Raw genomic sequence first — 18,896 nt, 5'->3', positions numbered from 1 at the left:
CAACACTGCCATCCCTATAATAAAACCACTTTCTACATACTGCCAGATCTGACTTCTAGTAGTTTGATTTGTTAAACAAATTTTTATCTATGTTCATATATTTTTCTTCTATTATCTTTCTATTATCTTTCTTCTATCTTTCTTCTATCTTCTATTATCTTTCTACTATCTTTAATAGATAATTAATACTAAAACTGGTAGTTTTAGTATTAGCACAATGTTGATTTCCTAAAATGAGGGGAGAAGTGTTCCTTCTTTTTTCTGCTTTAAATGTTTGATATAATTCATCAGTTAAAAATGTATATGAGCCTGTTGTTGTCATATAGGTAGGTTTTCAAGCTAGGAATATACTTTCTTTAATAGGTGCTATTCAAATTTTATATTTCCTCCAGAGTCAGTTTCATTACTTTGTCTTCCAAGATACTTCTTAAAAGTTGTCAAATTTATTTCAAAAAGGATTTTTGTAATATGCTTTCTATATCCTTTTATATTCTGTAAAATCTGTGGCAATGTACTCTAAATTTTGATATTGTAATTTTAAAAATGTATAATTGATATTGTGTAATAGGAAGTAAAGGTCTAAAGGAGTAGGGGAAGTGGGAGGGGTTGGGGAAAGGAAAGAAGGGAAAAGAAAAAATATGAGAAAAGGAAAGAAAATGAAAACAAATCTTGGCAAATAGAGAAGGGTGGAGGGGCTGAAGGGAGGGCAGGGGAAGGGGAAAAAAATAAGAACCAAGATACATCACGTAAAAGTACAAGATCCCAATGATTAATGTAACTGTATTTTATACCTAAAATGTACCAATAAACTTAATGGAAAAAATATCTTGGGAAATAAACATACAGATAAATGAGGCATATAGAACCCAGAAAGCCATAACCAAAAGATAACCTCCCTGTGCCACCTTATTCACATAGTACCAGAAGTCCATCACAGGGACAAAATCTTAAAAGCTATCGGAGAAAAGCAACAAAGCACATATAAAGGCAAATCCATTAGAATCACAGCAGACTTCTCTACAAAACTTTAAAGACCAGAGGGCTTGGTGTGAAGTGTTTCAAGCCATAAAAGATAACAAAATCCAACTCCTTCAAAATTAAAGGAGAAATACAGTGTTTCCTTGACAAAGAACACTTCAAGAAATTCATGGCCACAAAACCAGCCTGACAAAATATTCTCAAGGGTACCCTAGAAAGAGACAGTGAAGTCAACATTGCCAATAAGCCAAAAAGAATGAATATACCTGGTGAGATGAGCCCATGAGCAAATGGACAAAATAAAGAATTCCATAACAGGAAAATAATGCAGTGACAGGAGTAAGTCAATACTTCTCAGTAATAACTCTCAATATGAATGGTCTCAATTCCCCAATTAAAACACACAGATTGACACAATGGATCAAAAAGCAAAACCCAACAATACGCAGCATACAAGAAACACATTTAAATCAAAAGGAAACTCACAGATTAAAAATCAGAAAATGGAAACCAATATTCCACACAGTGAGAACCCAGGAAAAGAGAGGAGCAGCTATCCTAATTTTGGCCAAAGTGGATTTTAAGCCAAGACTGATCACAAGATATAGGAGACCAGATAATGAGGATCAAGGCCTAACTGACCTTCTCTGGGATCACAAAAGAGAAAAACAGCAAGCTGTGCCTCCTTTGGCAAGCCGCAGTCATGCTAGCATGTTGCAAGTTCCAGAGAAGAGTCAATACAGCTGAGAGCTGGATGTTTACCTGGGTCCGTGCTATAGGAAGAGGCAAACGAATCTTCTGTTAATCTAATTGTTTGTTCCCATGTCTAAGTGAATAAAAGTGAGGTGAGCCAAACATTCAGGCTCTTTGTCCACTAGAGGCAAAGAGCCCCCTGGCCCCCTGAATCCAAATTATCTTTGTGTCTTTTATCCTTTATCCTCATTTGCCCCCTAGTTGGGGATAAACTCTTAGGCTGGTTCCTACAAAAAGAGTCAAAGGGGCCAGGGGTTTAGCTCAGCGGCGCCACACCTTCCTGGCAAGTGCAAAGTCCTAAATTTGATTCCCATTAGAGGAGGAGAAGGAGGAGGAGGGGGAGGAGGGAGAGGAGGAGGAGGGGGAGGAGGAGGAGGAGGAAGAAAAAGAAGAAAAAAGGAAGTTCAGTTAAGGGAAGAATTAAACAGGAAGAGATAACAATTATAAACATATGTCTACCATATGCTGGTACACCTAACATCATAAACAAACACTAATGGACATGAAATATCAGATAAACACCAATACAATTGTAATGGGGATCTCAATATCCCACTGTTACAAATGGACAGATAAATTCGACCAAAAAAGCAACACACAAATATGAGAGTCTAACCAAACCTTCAAACAAGTGTACTTACTAGATATCTACAGTGTTCCATTCAACAGCAGAACACACATTCTTTTCAGCAATGTTTGAGACCTTCTCTAAATTAGACCACATATTAGCTATTAAAGCATGCATAAGTAAAAGCAAAAGAATTGAAATTATCCCATGTATATTATCAGGTCATAGTACAATGAAACTAGAAACCAATGGCAAAAGAAACCACAGAAACTGTGCAAACATATGGAAATTAAACAATACCCTCTGAATATTTAATGGGTCACACATGAAATTAAAAAGAATTTAGACAGTTTCTACAATCAAATGACAATTCCAGTACAGCATATCAGAAACTATGGGACAGAATGAAATAACCCAAAGAGGGAAGTTTATAGTGGTGAATTCTCACATCAGAAAACCAGAATGAGCTCATATTGAAAACCAGAATGAGCTCATATTAAAAACCTAATGAAGGGGCTGGAGATTTAGCTCAGTGGTTCCGCCACCTGCCTCGAAAGTGCAAGGACCCGAGTTTGATCCCTGGTACCAAAAATTAAAAAATTAAAAATTAAAAATAAATAAAAACCTAATGATACACCTCAAGATCCTATAAAAACAAGACCAATTCAAATCCAAAGCTAGTACAAGGAAGAAGATTATAAAGATGAGGGAAGAAATTAATTAAGTGGAGGCTTAAAAAGCAATACAAAGAATCAATGAATTGAACAGAAAGTTCTTTGAAAGAATAGACAAAATAGACAAACTCTTAGGCTATCTAACAAAAACAAGGAAAGAAAAAAAAATAAGGAATGAAAAGACCCAAATACATGCAATTAGAAATGAAAAAAGCAAAACCACAAATGTCACTGAAATTCAGATGATCATCAGTAACTACTTTGAGAACCTGTACTAATAAAATGGAAAATTCAGAAGAAATAGATTTCTAGACATAGATGAACATCTAAAGCTGAAACAGGGCCAGGAATTCAGCTCAGTGGTTCCTCCCCCTGCCTCACAGAGAAAGGTCCTGAGTTTGATCCCTGGTACAAAAAAAAAGATATAAAAATCCTGAATCCAGTATCAGTCAATGAAATTGAAGAAGTAATTTAAAAACTCAATGAGCATGGTGGCACATGCCTGTAGTCCCAGCACTTGGGAGGCTGAGGCAGGTGGATTGTTTACATAGTGAATTCAAGGCCAGCCTGAGCTACATAGTGAGGCCCTGTCTCAAAAAGAAAAAAAAACCTACTAAAGAAAGCCCAGGTCCCAACAGATTTACCACCAAATTCTACAAAAATGTTAGAGAAGATTTAATGTCAATACTCTAAAAAGCTCTTTAGTGAAATCAAATGAGAAGCAATACTCTCAAGGTCATTCCTAGAAGCAAGTATTACCCTGATTCCAAAGCCAAATAAAGGACCCAACCAAAAAAAAGAGCTATAGGACATTGCCTTTAATGAACATAGATGCAAAAACCCTCAACAAGATAATGGTAAACAAAATATAGCAAATCATCAAAAAGACTATAAATCATGATGAAGTAGGATTCATTCCAGACATTCAGGGATGCAAGGATGGTTCAACATATGCATTCAGTAAATGTAACACAAGGACAAAAAGCATATGATCATTTCAATAACTGCAAAAAAGTACTTGGCAAAATCCAACCCTGAGGAAAATAGGTAACAAACTCTTATCACAATCTGATAAAAGACATCTATGACAAACCAATGGCCAGCATCATACTAAATGGCAAGAAACTGAAAGCTTTTACTCTAAAATCAGGAAGAAGGCAGGGATGTCTGCTATCACCACTCCTGTTTGATACAGTTCTTGAAACATTAGCCAGAGTTATTTGCCAAAGGGAAAAATAAAAGGAATAAGGATAGGAAAGGAAAAGAAAAGAAAGAAGTTAAATTATTAATATTTGCAAGTGACATGATTCTCCACATGGAAGACCAAAAAAAAAAGACTCCTAGAATTAATAACCAAATTCAGTAATGCAGCAGGATACAAAGTCAACACTCAAAAATCAATAGTGTTTCTGTACACCAATAATGAACTCACCAAGAGAGAAATTAGGGAAATAATACCTCTCACAATAGCATCAAGAAAAAGAAAATACATAGCAATTGACCTAGTTAAGGAAATGAAAGACATCTACAAGGAAAACTACAGTATTCTTTTAAAGGAGACTCAAGAGGACATCAGAAAATGGAAAAATATCCTGTTCCTGGATAAGAAAAACCAATACTGTCAAAATAAATGGCCATACTTCCAAAACTGATTTAATGCAATCTCAGTCAAAAACAATCCTAAAGTTTCTATGGAACCAAAAAAGACCTAGAATAGCATAAGCAAACCTGGACAACAAGAGGAAGGCAGGAAGCCATACACTCGCCAACTTCCAGTTATATTACAAATCTACAGTGATGAAAACAGTAAAAGATTGGCCAAAAACCAGACGTATACATCAATGGAACAGAATAGAGAATGCAGAAACAACCCCAGGCACACTCAGATACCTTATCATTTGCACAGGGGCCAAAAACTTTCTTTTTTTAAAATTTATATATTTATTGGTACATTTTAGGTATACAATACATTTACATTTATCATTGGGTGTTTGTACCTGAACATGATGTATCTTAGTTCTTATTTTCCCCCATTACCTGTGCGCCCTTCACCCCCACCACCCTTCCCTATTTACATAGACTTTCTTTCCTTTTTTTCTTTCTTTCTCATAATTTTTCCTTTCCCTTCTTCCCTTTCCCCTTCCCCTCCTGCCACGCCTACACCTTTGGACCTTTTCCTATTTCAAATTATCAATTATTCATTTTAATCATTTTCATCCTTATTTACACTTTCAGTTCCTCACACTAGAGAAACTATTTGGTAATTACCCATGTGTGTCCTATTTATTTCACTTAAGAGTATGGCCTCAATATGCATTAATTTAGCTATAAATGTCTCTAGTTTCTTGTTCTTTATGGCTGAGTAGAACTTCATTTATTAAAAAACCACATCTTCTTTATCCAGTTTCCAGTTGATGGGCACTTGGGCTGTTTCCAAGCTTTAGCTATTACAAACTGTGCCACTATAAACATAGGTGCACATATATCGCTGTGGTATGATTCTTTTAATTCTTTGGGGAAGATACCCAGTAGAGGAATAGCTGGGTCACATGGGACCTGTAGTCCTAGTTCTTCGAGGCATCTCCATACTGATTTCCACAGTGGTTGCACCAGTCTGTACTCTCACCAACAATGGAGAAGGGATCCTTTCTCTCCACAGCCCCGTCAGCATTTGTTATTTGTTGATTTCTTGATAGCAGCCATTCTTTGTGGGGTGAGGTGGAATCTCACTGTTGTTTTCATCTGCATCTCTCGAATGACCAGTGATGTTGAACATTTTTTCATATGTTTATTTGCTACTTTTACTTCTTTGTCTGAGAAATGTCTGTTCATTTCAGATGCCCATTTTGAATTGGGTCTTTGAATTTGGGGGGTCTGATTTTTTTCAATTCTTTATATATTCTCGATAGTACACCTTTGTCTGAGGTACAGCTGCTAAAAATTTCTTCCCACATTGTAGGTTGTCTCTTAGCTCTGTTGGTAGTTTCTCTTGCAGTGCAGAAGCTTTTTAATATTATGAGATCCCAGTTGTTGATTCTTTGTGCTAGCTCCCTTGCTACTGAAGATTTGTTCATAAAGTCTTTTCCTATGCCAATGTCATTAAGAGTTCTACCTAACTTATCTTCCAGCAAGTTTACTATTTCTGTCTTAACATTTATATCTTTAATTCACTTTGATCTTAGTTTAGTGCACAGTGATAGGTATGGGTCTAGTTTTAATCTTTGGCAGGTTGAAATCCAGTTTTTCCAACACCATTTATTAAATAGGCTATCTTTTCTCCAATGAGGGTGGTTGGCTCCTTTGTCAAAGCTGAGTATGCCTGGAGTTGTTTCTGCATCTTCTAATCTATTGCACTGATCTTCGGGTCTTTTTCTTTGCCAGTACCATGCTGATTTTATCACAGTAGCTTTGTAGTATAGTTTCAAGTTGGGGATTGTGATACCTCCAGCCATGTCTCTGTTGCTTAGAATTGCTTTAGCTATTCTAGGTCTCTTATTGTTCCAAATGAATTTTTGGATTGTTTTCTCTAGTTCTGTGAAGTATATTGTTGGAATTTCAATTGGCATTGCATTAAATCTATATAGTAGTTTTGGAAGTATGGCCATTTTCACTATATTGGTTCTTCCTACCCAGGAGCAAGGGATATCTTTCCATTTTCTTGTATCCTCTTCGATCTCTTTTTTCAGAGTGCTGTAGTTTTCATTGTAGAGGTCTTTTGCTTCCTTTGTTAGATTGATTCCTAGATATTTCATTTTTTTTGGAGGCTAATGTAAAAGGAATTCTTTCCCTAGTTTCTCAGTCAGTCTGTTATTTGTGTACAAGAAGGCTATTGTTTTTTGAGTGTTGACCTTGTATCCGGCTACTCTACTGAATCTGTCTGTTAAGTCTAGAAGTCTTTTGGCTGAGTTTTTTATGTCTTCTATGTAAAGTATCATATCATCAGCAAATAATGACAGTTTAACTTCTTCTTTTCCTATCTTTATTCCTTTTATTTCTTTCTCTTTTCTAATTGCTGTGCCTAATGTTTCCAGAACAATATTGAACGGGAGTGGTGATAGTGAGCATCCTTGTCTTGTTCCTGATTTTAGCGTGAAGGTTTTCAGTTTTTGACCATTTAGTATGATGTTGGCTGTTGGTTTTTCATAGATAGCCTTAATCAGGTTAAGATAAAGACCTTCTATTCCAATTTTCTGTAGGGTTTTTATCATGAATGGGTGCTGGATTTTGTCGAATGCCTTTTCTGCATCTATTGAGATGATCATATGGTTTTTGTCCTTGACTCTGTTAATATGGTGTATTACATTTATTGATTTACATATGTTGAACAATCCTTGCATCCCTGGGATATATCCGACTTGGTCAGGGTGTATAATCTTCTTGATGACCCTCTGTATTCTGTTTGCCAGTATCTTGTTGAAGATTTTTGCATCTATGTTCATTATGGAGATTGGCCTGTAGTTCTCTTTTTGGGTTGGGTCTTTCCCTGGTTTTGGAATCAAAGTAACTCTTGCTTCTAGGAATGAATTTGGAAGTATTGCTTCCTTTTCAATTTCCTTGATGGGTTTAAAGAGTAATGGCATTAGTTTTTCTTTAAATGTCTTGCAAAATTCAGCAGTGAAGCCATCTGGACCTGGGCTTTTCTTTGTTGGTAAAATTTTTATTACATTTTCAATTTCACTCATTGTTATTGGGGTGTTTAGAATTTCTATATCTTCTTTGAAGGACCCTAGTTAGCCTGACAAACTCCATATTGCTGCTTGACCCACCTGCCTGTCCATTAGATGAACTCAGAAGGAGGAAGCTTAGAAACCTCCTCCCCTTAAAAGGTCCCTTTAGAAATAACAATTAATCAACTATTGTTTTACATATGTTCTAATAGCAAGGCGTTCCACTTCTGTACCTTTCCCTTGCTTTGCTAGTGCTATCCCATGGGGGGGGCCTAGAAACTGTTGGCCTCAAAGGTGTATAAAACATGTTTGTCTCCCCCAAGTCAGGGCTTGAGTCTGATGCTGGGCTCCGGTTCAGGCCGGTAATAAACTCCTGTGTGGATTTAGTATTGGTCTCTGGTTGGTTCTTTCTCGCTGGGTCTAACATTCTTCATTTAACTTTGGCAATTCATATTATCTAGGAATCTGTCCATTTTTTCTGTGTTTTCCATTTTCTTAGAGTACAGGTTCTCAAAGTAGGTATTGATGATCCTCTGGATTTCTGCTGGATCTGTAGTGACTTCACCTATTACATTCTTAATTGGATGGATTTGAGCCTTTTCTTTCCTTTTTCTGATAAGGTTGGCTAAAGGTTTATCGATTTTATTTATTCTTTCAAAAAACCAACTCTTTGATTCATTGATTTTTTGTATCATTCTCTTAGTCTCCATTGCATTGATTTCTGCTCCGATCTTTATAATTTCCTCTCTTGTACGAGCCTTGGGTTTGTTATGCTCTTCTTTTTCTAGGAGCTTGAGGTTCTGCATTAGGTTATTTATCTGAGTTCTCTCTGTTGTCCTAAAATGGGCATTCATGGCTATGAATTTCCCACATAGAACTGCTTTCATTGTGTCCCACAGATTCCTGTATGTTGTACTGGCCTTATCATCTACTTGTAGAAACTGTCTTATTTCTTCTTTGATTTTCTCTGTGACCCATTGGTTGTTCAGGAGGGTGTTATTCAATTTCCATGTGTTTGTTGGGGTTTTGCGGTTTCTTATGTTATTGATCTCCAATTTTATTGCACTATGGTCTGATAATAAACAGGGGGCAACTTCAATTCTTTTACATTTTCTTAGATATGTCCTATGAGCTAGCATGTGATCTATTTTGGTGAATGACCCATGTGCAGCTGAAAAGAATCTGTATTTCGATTTTGTGGGGTGGAACACTCTGTAAACATCAATTAAGTCCATTTGTTCAATAGCTTGATTCAGTTCTTGAATTTCATTGTAAATTTTTTTTCTAGATGATCTGTCTATTTGTGATAGTGGGGTATTGAGGTCTCCCACTACAACTGTATTAGTGCTTATTTGGTTTTTTCATATCCATTAATATTTGTTTTGTATAGTTGGGGGCATTTGTATTTGGTTCATATATATTAGGATTGTCATCTCTTCATCTTGGATTGTTCCCTTCACAAGAATGTACTGACCATTTTTGTCTCTCTTAATTAGTTTTGGTTTGAAATCTACTTTGTCTGCAAATAAGATTGCTACGCCTGCTTTTTTCTGGGTTCCTGTTGCGTGGAGAACTGTTTTCCATCCTTTTACTTTCAGTCTATGAATTTCCTTTTGGGTTAAGTGTGTTTCTTGTATACAGCATATTGCTGGATTTTGCTTCTTAATCCATTCTGTCAGTCTGTTTCTTTTGATTGGTGAATTGAGGCCATTAGCATTGAGGGTTATAATTGAGAGATATTGACTCATCCTTGTCATGATGTTTCACTGTTGTTGGCCCTTTTATTTCTTATTTTTCCCCCTTTTCCTTTAGTGTCTTACCTTGCCTGGTGGTTTCTCTCTGTTGGGCCTCATGGAGTTGTGGCTTTCACTGTCTTTTTCTAGGATATTGCTTAAAATTGTTTGGAGTGTTGGTTTGATGTTCATGAAATTTTTCAGGTGTTCTTTGTTGTGAAAGTATCTAATTTCCCCATCAATTTTGAAAGATAATTTTGCAGGATACAACAGTCTAGGTTGGAAGTTATTTTCTTTTAGGGCTTGAAATACTTCACTCCAGGCTCTCCTTGATTTGAGGGTTTGTGTTGAGAAATCTGCCATGATTCTGATGGGCTTTCCTTTGTACGTGATTTGTTTCTTTTCTCTCACTGCCTGTAGAATTTTGTTTTTCTGTTGGGTTTCTGGGATCTTGACTATTATATGTCTCAGTGTAGATTTTTTTTGGTTATGGCTAGTTGGAGTTCTATATGCCTCACTTATCTGTATGTCCAATTCTCTACCTCTGTCTGGGAAGTTTTCTGGTATTCTGTGAACATTTTTTTATGTCAATTGTACTTTCTCCTGTGTTTTCATGGACCCTATCAGTCTTATGTTATTGTTCTTTGCATCATCTAGCAGCTGTTGGATTGATTTCTCATGGTCCCTTATTATCTTTAAGAAATCTCTGTTTTCATGGTCCTTCACTTCAAGCCTGTCTTCTATATCTGGTATTCTGTCTTCAGATTCTCGTAGTCTGCTCTCCATGCTTTCAATGGAGTTTTTAATCTCCTGAATATCTGTTTGAATCTGTTTCATGGATTCCATTTCTTTCTTTCCTTTGGTACCAGGGATCGAACTCGGGACCTTGCACTTGCGAGGCAGGTGACAGAACCACTGAGCTAAATCCCTGGCCCCTCCATTTCTTTCTTATGTTGGGTGATCATGGTTTCCATTTCTTCCTTATGCTGGGCATTCATGGATTCCAGCATGTTTCTGATCTCATCTATTTTCTTATCTGTTTCTGTTCTAGAGCCTCTAATCATGTCTTTCACTCTGCTCACCATCTCTGTAGTTATCTGGGAGATTATTTCTCCTTTGAATTTTTCTAGAGCCTCATTCATCTGCTTTGTTACTTCCTGTGCTATCAGTTCAGGGTGTCCAGGTGGTTGATTATCAGACTTTTCCACCTCATTTCCCCCAGAATTTCCTTTTTGTGGCATGGAAGCCTGCGTTTGTGCCTTGCTTAAATGTCACAGAGGACACCGGACCACCAGACCACTGTACTGGTTAAGTTGGTGTCATCTTCACCTCCCATCAGGACTTGGACTGTCTTCATTGGAAGGGCAGCTGGAACCTGCAATACAGCTCTGCAGAGTTCAGCCCTATGGGCAGACAGGGAGCTCAACTTGGTACTTGCAGCCAGAAATCTGCCTGAATCTCATGGGTCTGAGACTAGCTTGCTGAGACTCATTGAATTATATCTGCACACTGCAATCCATGTTGTCTATTGTGACAGCAGAGACATACGCTGAAAGAGGCCCTTCATCTTCATGGCTATTTTTTTATTCCCAAATTTAGTTGGTTTTGTTTTGTTTTGTTTTTTTTAGCCAGTGACCTTTATTTATTTATAAAGTATAATTAAAATTATATGTATAGTGACTTTAATTCCAGTGTTCACTCAGCAGCTTTTTATCTTTATTCACATGTATACCAACTGTTAAAGTTGTAGTCAGGCATTTGAACTTTTTACTGTTAAAAAATGCTACTGTAAACATATTTGTAAATGGGTTTTTCTTTCTTTTTTAAATTGTTTCCTTAGGGTAAGACTTATTAGATCAAAGTGTACATATGCATTTATGGCTCTTGATGTAGATTAGCCTTCAAGAGAACTGAATTAAGTTTCTTAGCCTACAGCAATGCATGAGGATAGCTTCTCCTTCTTGCTGGCCTTGCCCTAGTTGTCAAGTTGTCCGTGCGAAATGAAACTACTGCATGTCAACATCCAGCCCTATCAACTGTCCTGCTTGTCTTGGTTCCCTCAACTAAGCCACAAGCTCAGTGGCTGGCACTGTTCATCTGTCTGATGGAGTTTAGTGTCAGAAACCCAAATAGGGCTAGGTGTCCTTGAGATGACCTGGGGTCCACTCCCCTCCTTCCCTATGTACCCAATTTCCCAAAATTATGATTCAGTCTTGAGACCATAGTCCTCTCAGTACAGTGATTTCCAATGCACATTATTTCAAGTATATCCTAAGAATCTTGCCAAGGTGTTCCAGGGCCTACTTTATTGAGAGTCCCTGAAATTAGCATATTAGTTTGTAAATAAGCACTGGCTTGTTAATTATTCCCTCTAGAAGTCTTAATTTAAACTAGTAATTTCTCAAGAAAACCCACTCTTCATTATGCTAAAACTACAGCCAGCCCAGGCCACATGTCAAAATCTGACTGAAGTCAGAATTTACAAGGTCTTAGAGCAAAAGGAATGTGTACTTGATTTCCTTTTTTTTTTTTTTTTTGGTACCAGGGATCGAACTCGGGTCCTTGTGCTTGTGCAGCAGGCGGCGAAACCACTGAGCTAAATCCCTGGCCCCAGGAATGTGTACTTGATCCCTCTACGTGTGACCCCAGTAGTGCTCCAAGTGGCTCCAGTGAGAGGGCTCATTCAGTTCAGCCAGCTGAAGGGAAATGTCCTAGTTCTTTCCTGGGATGAGATACTCGAGATATGTAGGCTCTGGAGCAGAGGTATTTTCTCAGAGGAAAAAGTACTCAACAAACACTGGGTGAAACCACCAAAAAGGAAAACATAACTGCCAGGCATTAGCTACAAGGCCACACCAAATAAGGAAAACTGGGCCCTGTAGCATTGGGAGGATGGGAGCCATTCTTAGTCACCTTTTCCCCAGCACTGAGCACATACTAAGGTGCTCAGTTAGTGTTGAGTGAATGTGACTGCTCAGGAATATTTCCTGACAGCTGGGAGGAACTTAAATCTGTAAGTTCCCTTTCAGAAAGTCTCAACTGTGGTTTCCTATCTTCAAGGAGACACAATGAGGGAGGCCTCATAAGGGAACACAGACTGGCAGAAGGGAGTAGGGTGCATGCTAGCTCAGAATGCTGAAACCCTTCCAAAGGCAGTAACTGCCTGACTCCACTACACAGCAGCAACCCGATGGAGAGTTCAAAGCCAGAAAAGATTATATGAAAGCGGTTTGAGGACATGGAGCTGCCCTAGGCTGCATGCAATCACCTGCCAGCCTCTACCCTTCTCGCTGTAACACGACCTTGCTTTGCATCTCTGCAGTGGGCCCCGGCACGCTTGCCACAGCAACAGGCTCTGTCCTACATGGGCCCTGGCTTGATGACCACCCAGAAGCACCCAGCTGCTGGGCCAGTGAGTGCCTGTGCCCTCAGCTGAGCCTATATGGTGACATCTTCCAGCAAGGCTTGGATGTTTGCCTCAGGCCCCTCACATCAGCCACTGCTCCTTCTCCTTGATGAAGTGCTCTGCCCAGCGGTGGGTCAGCTCCAGGTACAGGCTGGGCTGATGAGGCAGATAGTCCAAATACAGGCGAGTGGGGCTCTTCTTGGGAATGGCCTTCTCAATCTGTGTGCCTTCATGCCACTCATTGAAAGAGGTGATGGAGACGATCTCTGGCCTCACTGTCAGGGCTGCCTGCAGCACCGTCTCATAGTATTTGCCATTGAACCTGTTCTGAGTATTGTGGTTGTTCCAGGGCTGGATGCTAGTGTCAATGTAGCCAGGCCCCACACTGGGAATGAACATGAGATTGTTGGCATCACAAAAATTCTTCACAGCTTTCCAGTTCTCATGGGACGAGCCAAAGGAGAAACCATTGGAGACAAAGTAGGTGTACATGCCATCAAATCCTGCCGCAAGGATGTCATGGGTGTGGCCCTCCTCTACCAGCAGAGCTATGAAGACTCCATCATATGGTGTGTTGCGGATTGAGTGGGGCCCATTTGGTGTCAGGAGGTGCGCCCAAGCCTCAGGGGTTGTCAGGTATGAGTCGTAGATATAAGAGTGGGAAGCTTTTGCCCATGCTGTTCTTATAGTGGTAAAATGCACCGTGGGAGCCATACATGTCAATGATGTACTTGATGTTGTCATGTACAGTGATGTCATCCCGGCCCTTATAAGGTTGGATGTGGAAGGCCACCTGGATGTTGTACTGATGGGCAGTGTCTAGAATGGCAGGTACCAGGTCATCTGAGGGCTCCCCATTATCATCAGCCATGCCAGGTGGGTACCAGGAGAGGACCAGGATGCCTCAGAACTCTTCACTGTCTCCAGAGCAGCGGACAGAGCTTGCTGACATCGGATGCTCTCTTCCCCTGACTGCAGTCCATTTTGCCTGCTGCTCATAAACAAATGCTTCTCTCTCTTCCCATTGCTTCTCATCCACCCCGCGGCATCCTCTGTGGTCGGTCCTGGGTGTGGTTTGCCCTGGGTGGGCTCTCCCCCGGTGCAGACCCAACATGAGTGCCTGTATCAGGAATGAACCTGACTTCAAGTTACACCAGCCTCTTTCTGTTGCTCCTCACACACGCTGTGCTCATTTCTGCCTTTAAATCTGCACTCTGGTCATTCTGTGTAATAAGCTTTCTTCTCTTGTTCTGGTTCAGATTTCACCCATGCCTCAAGACCTCTTGCAGCCACAGTTTCTCTGATGGGTGGGGCAGACGTGTTTGCCCATGTTCACCCCTGTCCTCATAATGTTCTTATGTCATGGCAGGGTTGTTCCTGTCTTACAAGAGAAGAAGCAGCAGCTGAGAGAGGCAGGAAGAGGCTCAGCTAGGGCTGGAGACCATGTCTGCATGTGCTCTTAACTACTGCGCAAGTCTGCATCCTGACCTGCACGCAGCAGATGTGTCCAAAATTAGTTTTATTATTTTGGTTTTTTCTCTTTCCTTTTCTTTTGCTTCTCTTATCTTTAATTTTTTCCCTACTCTTTACAAATATTTGTTTTCCTCTCCTTTTTCTCTTTTCTTTTATTCTTTCTTTTCTCTTTCCTTTCTCTCTCTCTTACACTCACTTTCTTGCTCTCCCACATTGTTCATCTTCCCTTTTTGCCACTGTTTTGGTCCTCATTCAGAGTTCTTCTTTATTTTCCTATTATTCTCTTTTTCCTTCTCACCTGTGTCCTCTGACCACACTGCTAACCTTCCCCTATCCTTCTTCCCATCTATCCCTCCCTCCCCAACCCCTTCTAACTCCTCATTCCAAAGGGAAAAGTTGTTATATTGAAGAGTTTATTCACTATATGTTGGGTTGGTCCTCGATCTTGATTTAAGTCACACAGCTAAAGGTGATAGATTAATAACTACCACAAATTGTCATTCTTTAAGAGGTATTTGATGTTATGGTGTTGCTGATTGTATGACTTGGGCTAAGGTGTCGTGATTGATCTAAATAGTTTTCCTTTATGGTATAATGAAAATAAGATAGCCTCAGAGTCATTATAGACTCAAAACCTAAAGAATAGCTATATCCGGTAGACACCTCTGAGAAGCAATCATTCCATAAGGGTTTTAAATAGATCAACAAAGATACTTACAATAAGCAACTTCATAATATCAACCCAGGAACTAAACCAGGGACAGTACCAAAAACAAAAATGAGAAGGCATTTAAGCCAGTCACAAACCCAGACTTCCACCCCACAAAAGGCAATTTCTGGGGGAAATGAGGTGGAAAAATCTGATAATCAACCACCTGGACACCCTGAACTGATAGCACAGGAAGTAACAAAACAGATGAATGAGGCTCTAGAAAAATTCAAAGCAGAAATAATCTCCCAGATATCTGCAGAGATGGTGAGCAGAGTGAAAGACATGGTTAGAGGATCTAGAACAGAAACAGATAAAAAAATAGATGAGCTCAGAAACATGCTGGAAGCCAAGAATACATAGGATAAGAAAGAAATGGAAACCATGATCACCCAACATAAGAAAGAAATGGAATCCATGAAACAGATTCAAACAGATATTCAGGAGATCAAAAACTCCACTGAAAGTATCCACAGCAGATTAAGGGAATCTGAAGATAGAATATTAGATATAGAAGACAGGATCACAGTTAGAGACCATGAAAATAGAGATTTCTTAAAAATAGTAAGAGACCATGAGAAATCAATCCAACAACTGCTAGACGATGCAAAGAAGAATAACATAAGACTGATAGGAGTCAATGAAAAAACAGGAGAAAGCACAATTGACATTAAAAAACTGTTCACAGAAGTAATAGTGGAAAACTTCCCAGAGAGGGGTAGAGAATTGGACATACAGAGAAGCAAGGCATATAGAACTCCACCCAGCCATGATCAAAAAAAATCTACACCTAGACATATAATAGTCAAGATCCCAGAAACCCAACAGAAAAACAAAATCCTACAACCAGTTAGAAAAAAGAAACAAATCAACTATAAAGGAAAGCCCATCAGAATCACAGAAGACTTCTCAACACAAACCCTCAAATCAAGGAGAGCCTGGAGTGAACTATTTCAAGCCCTAAAAGAAAATAACTTCCAACCTAGACTGTTGTATCCTGCAAAATTATCTTTCAAAATTGATGGGGAAATTAGATACTTCCACGACAAAGAACACCTGAGAAATTTCATGAACACCAAACCAGCACTCCAAGCAATTCTAAACAATATCCTAGAAAAAAGCAATGAAGGTCACAACTCCATGAGGCCCAACAGAGAGAAGCCACCGGGCAAGGTAAGACACTAAAGGGAAAGGGGGAAAAATAAGAAATAAAAGAGACAACAAAAGTAAAACATCATGACAAGGATAAATCAATATCTCTCAATTATAAACCTCAATGTTAATGGCCTCAATTCACCAATCAAAAGAAATACACTGGCAGAATGGATTAAAAAGGAAAATGCAACAATATGCTGTATACAAGAAACACACCTAACTCAAAAAGAAACTCATAGACTGAAAGTAAAAGGATGGAAAAAAGTTCTCCATGCCACAGGAACCCAGAAGAAAGCAGGGGTAGCAATCGTATTTGCAGACAAAGTAGATTTCAAACCAAAACTAATTAAAAGAGACAAAAATGGTCACTACATCCTTGTGAAGGGAACAATCCAAGACAAAGAGATGACAATCATAAATACATATGTACCAAATACAAATGCCCCCAATTATACAAAACAAATATTAATAGACATGAAAAACCAAATAAACACTAACACAATTATAGTGGGGGACCTCAATACCCCACTATCACAAATAGACAGATCATCTAGACAAAAAGTTAACAAGGAAACTCTAGAACTGAACCAAGCTATTGAACAAATGGACTTAATAGATGTTTACAGAGTGTTCCACCCCACAAAATCGGAATACACATTATCTTCAGCTGCACACAGGTCATTCTCCAGAATAGACCACATGCTAGCTCATAGGACATATCTAAGTAAATGTAAAAGAATAGAAATTACCCCCTGTTTATTATCAGACCATAGTGCAATGAAATTGGAGATCAATAACATAAGAGACCACAAAACCCCATCAAACACATGGAAACTGAATAACACCCTCTTGAACAACCAATGGGTCACAGAAGTAATTAAAGAAGAAAATAAACAGTTTCTACAAGTACATGAAAATACCAGTACAACATACAGGAATCTACGGGACACAATGAAAGCAGTTCTACATGGGATATTCATAGCAGTGAATGCCCATATTAGGAAAACAGAGAAAACTCAGGTAAATAACCTAATGAAGAACCTCAAGCTCCTAGAAAAAGAAGAGCATAATGAATCCAAAGCTCGTACAAGAGAGGAAATTATAAAGATTAGGGTAGAAGTCAATGCAATGGAGACTAAGAGAACGATACAAAAAAAATCAATGAATCAAAGAGTTGGGTTTTTGAAAGAATAAATAAAATTGATAAACCTTTAGCCAAGCTTATCAAAAAAAAAGGCACAAATACATGCAATTAAGAATGAAAAAGGTGAAGTCACAACAGATCCAACAGAAATCCAGAGGATCATCAATACCTACTTCGATAACCTCTACTCCAATAAAATGGAAAACACAGAAGAAATGGACAGATTCCTAGATACATACCAATTGCCAAAGTTAAATGAAGAAGATATAGAAATTCTAAGCACCCCAATAACAATGAGTGAAATTGAAAATGTAATAAAAATTTTACCAACAAAGAAAAGCCCAGGTCCAGATGGCTTCACTGCTGAATTTTGCAAGACATTTAAAGAAAAACTAATGCCATTACTCTTTAAACCCATCAAGGAAATTGAAAAGGAAGCAATACTTCCAAATTCATTCCTAGAAGCAAGAGTTACTTTGATTCCAAAACCAGGGAAAGACCCAACCCAAAAAGAGAACTACAGGCCAATCTCCATAATGAACATAGATGCAAAAATCTTCAACAAGATACTGGCAAACAGAATACAGAAGGTCATCAAGAAGATTATACACCCTGACCAAGTCGGATATATCCCAGGGATGCAAGGATTGTTCAACATATGTAAATCAATAAATGTAATACACCATATTAACAGAGTCAAGGACAAAAACCATATGATCATCTCAATAGATGCAGAAAAGGCATTCGACAAAATCCAGCACCCATTCATGATAAAAACCCTACAGAAAATTGGAATAGAAGGTCTTTATCTTAACCTGATTAAGGCTATCTATGAAAAACCAACAGCCAACATCATACTAAATGGTCAAAAACTGAAAACCTTCACGCTAAAATCAGGAACAAGACAAGGATGCTCACTATCACCACTCCCGTTCAATATTGTTCTGGAAACATTAGGCACAGCAATTAGAAAAGAGAAAGAAATAAAAGGAATAAAGATAGGAAAAGAAGAAGTTAAACTGTCATTATTTGCTGATGATATGATACTTTACATAGAAGACATAAAAAACTCAGCCAAAAGACTTCTAGACTTAACAGACAGATTCAGTAGAGTAGCCGGATACAAGGTCAACACTCAAAAAACAATAGCCTTCTTGTACACAAATAACAGACTGACTGAGAAACTAGGGAAAGAATTCCTTTTACATTAGCCTCCAAAAAAATGAAATATCTAGGAATCAATCTAACAAAGGAAGCAAAAGACCTCTACAATGAAAACTACAGCACTCTGAAAAAAGAGATCGAAGAGGATACAAGAAAATGGAAAGATATCCCTTGCTCCAGGGTAGGAAGAACCAATATAGTGAAAATGGCCATACTTCCAAAACTACTATATAGATTTAATGCAATGCCAATTGAAATTCCAACAATATACTTCACAGAACTAGAGAAAACAATCCAAAAATTCATTTGGAACAATAAGAGACCTAGAATAGCTAAAGCAATTCTAAGCAACAGAGACATGGCTGGAGGTATCACAATCCCCAACTTGAAACTATACTACAAAGCTACTGTGATAAAAACAGCATGGTACTGGCAAAGAAACAGACCTGAGGATCAATAGAATAGATTAGAA

At 38.5% G+C, this 18,896-nt stretch overlaps 1 pseudogene; it reads right to left on the bottom strand.

Annotated features, from left to right (window-relative positions):
- Positions 1-12,860: 12,860 nt before the first annotated feature.
- Positions 12,861-13,643, bottom strand: LOC101699504 (glycoprotein endo-alpha-1,2-mannosidase-like protein; annotated as a pseudogene).
- Between the last annotated feature and the right edge of the window lie 5,253 nt (positions 13,644-18,896).

Source organism: Heterocephalus glaber, unplaced genomic scaffold, assembly GCF_053883595.1.
Source record: "Heterocephalus glaber isolate CG9 unplaced genomic scaffold, H.glaber_assembly_v1.0 deba00001594, whole genome shotgun sequence".
NCBI classification, from domain to species: Eukaryota; Metazoa; Chordata; class Mammalia; order Rodentia; family Bathyergidae; genus Heterocephalus; species Heterocephalus glaber.
The sequence above is the reverse complement of the archived record's forward strand: the minus strand, read 5'-3'. Positions and strand labels throughout refer to the sequence as shown.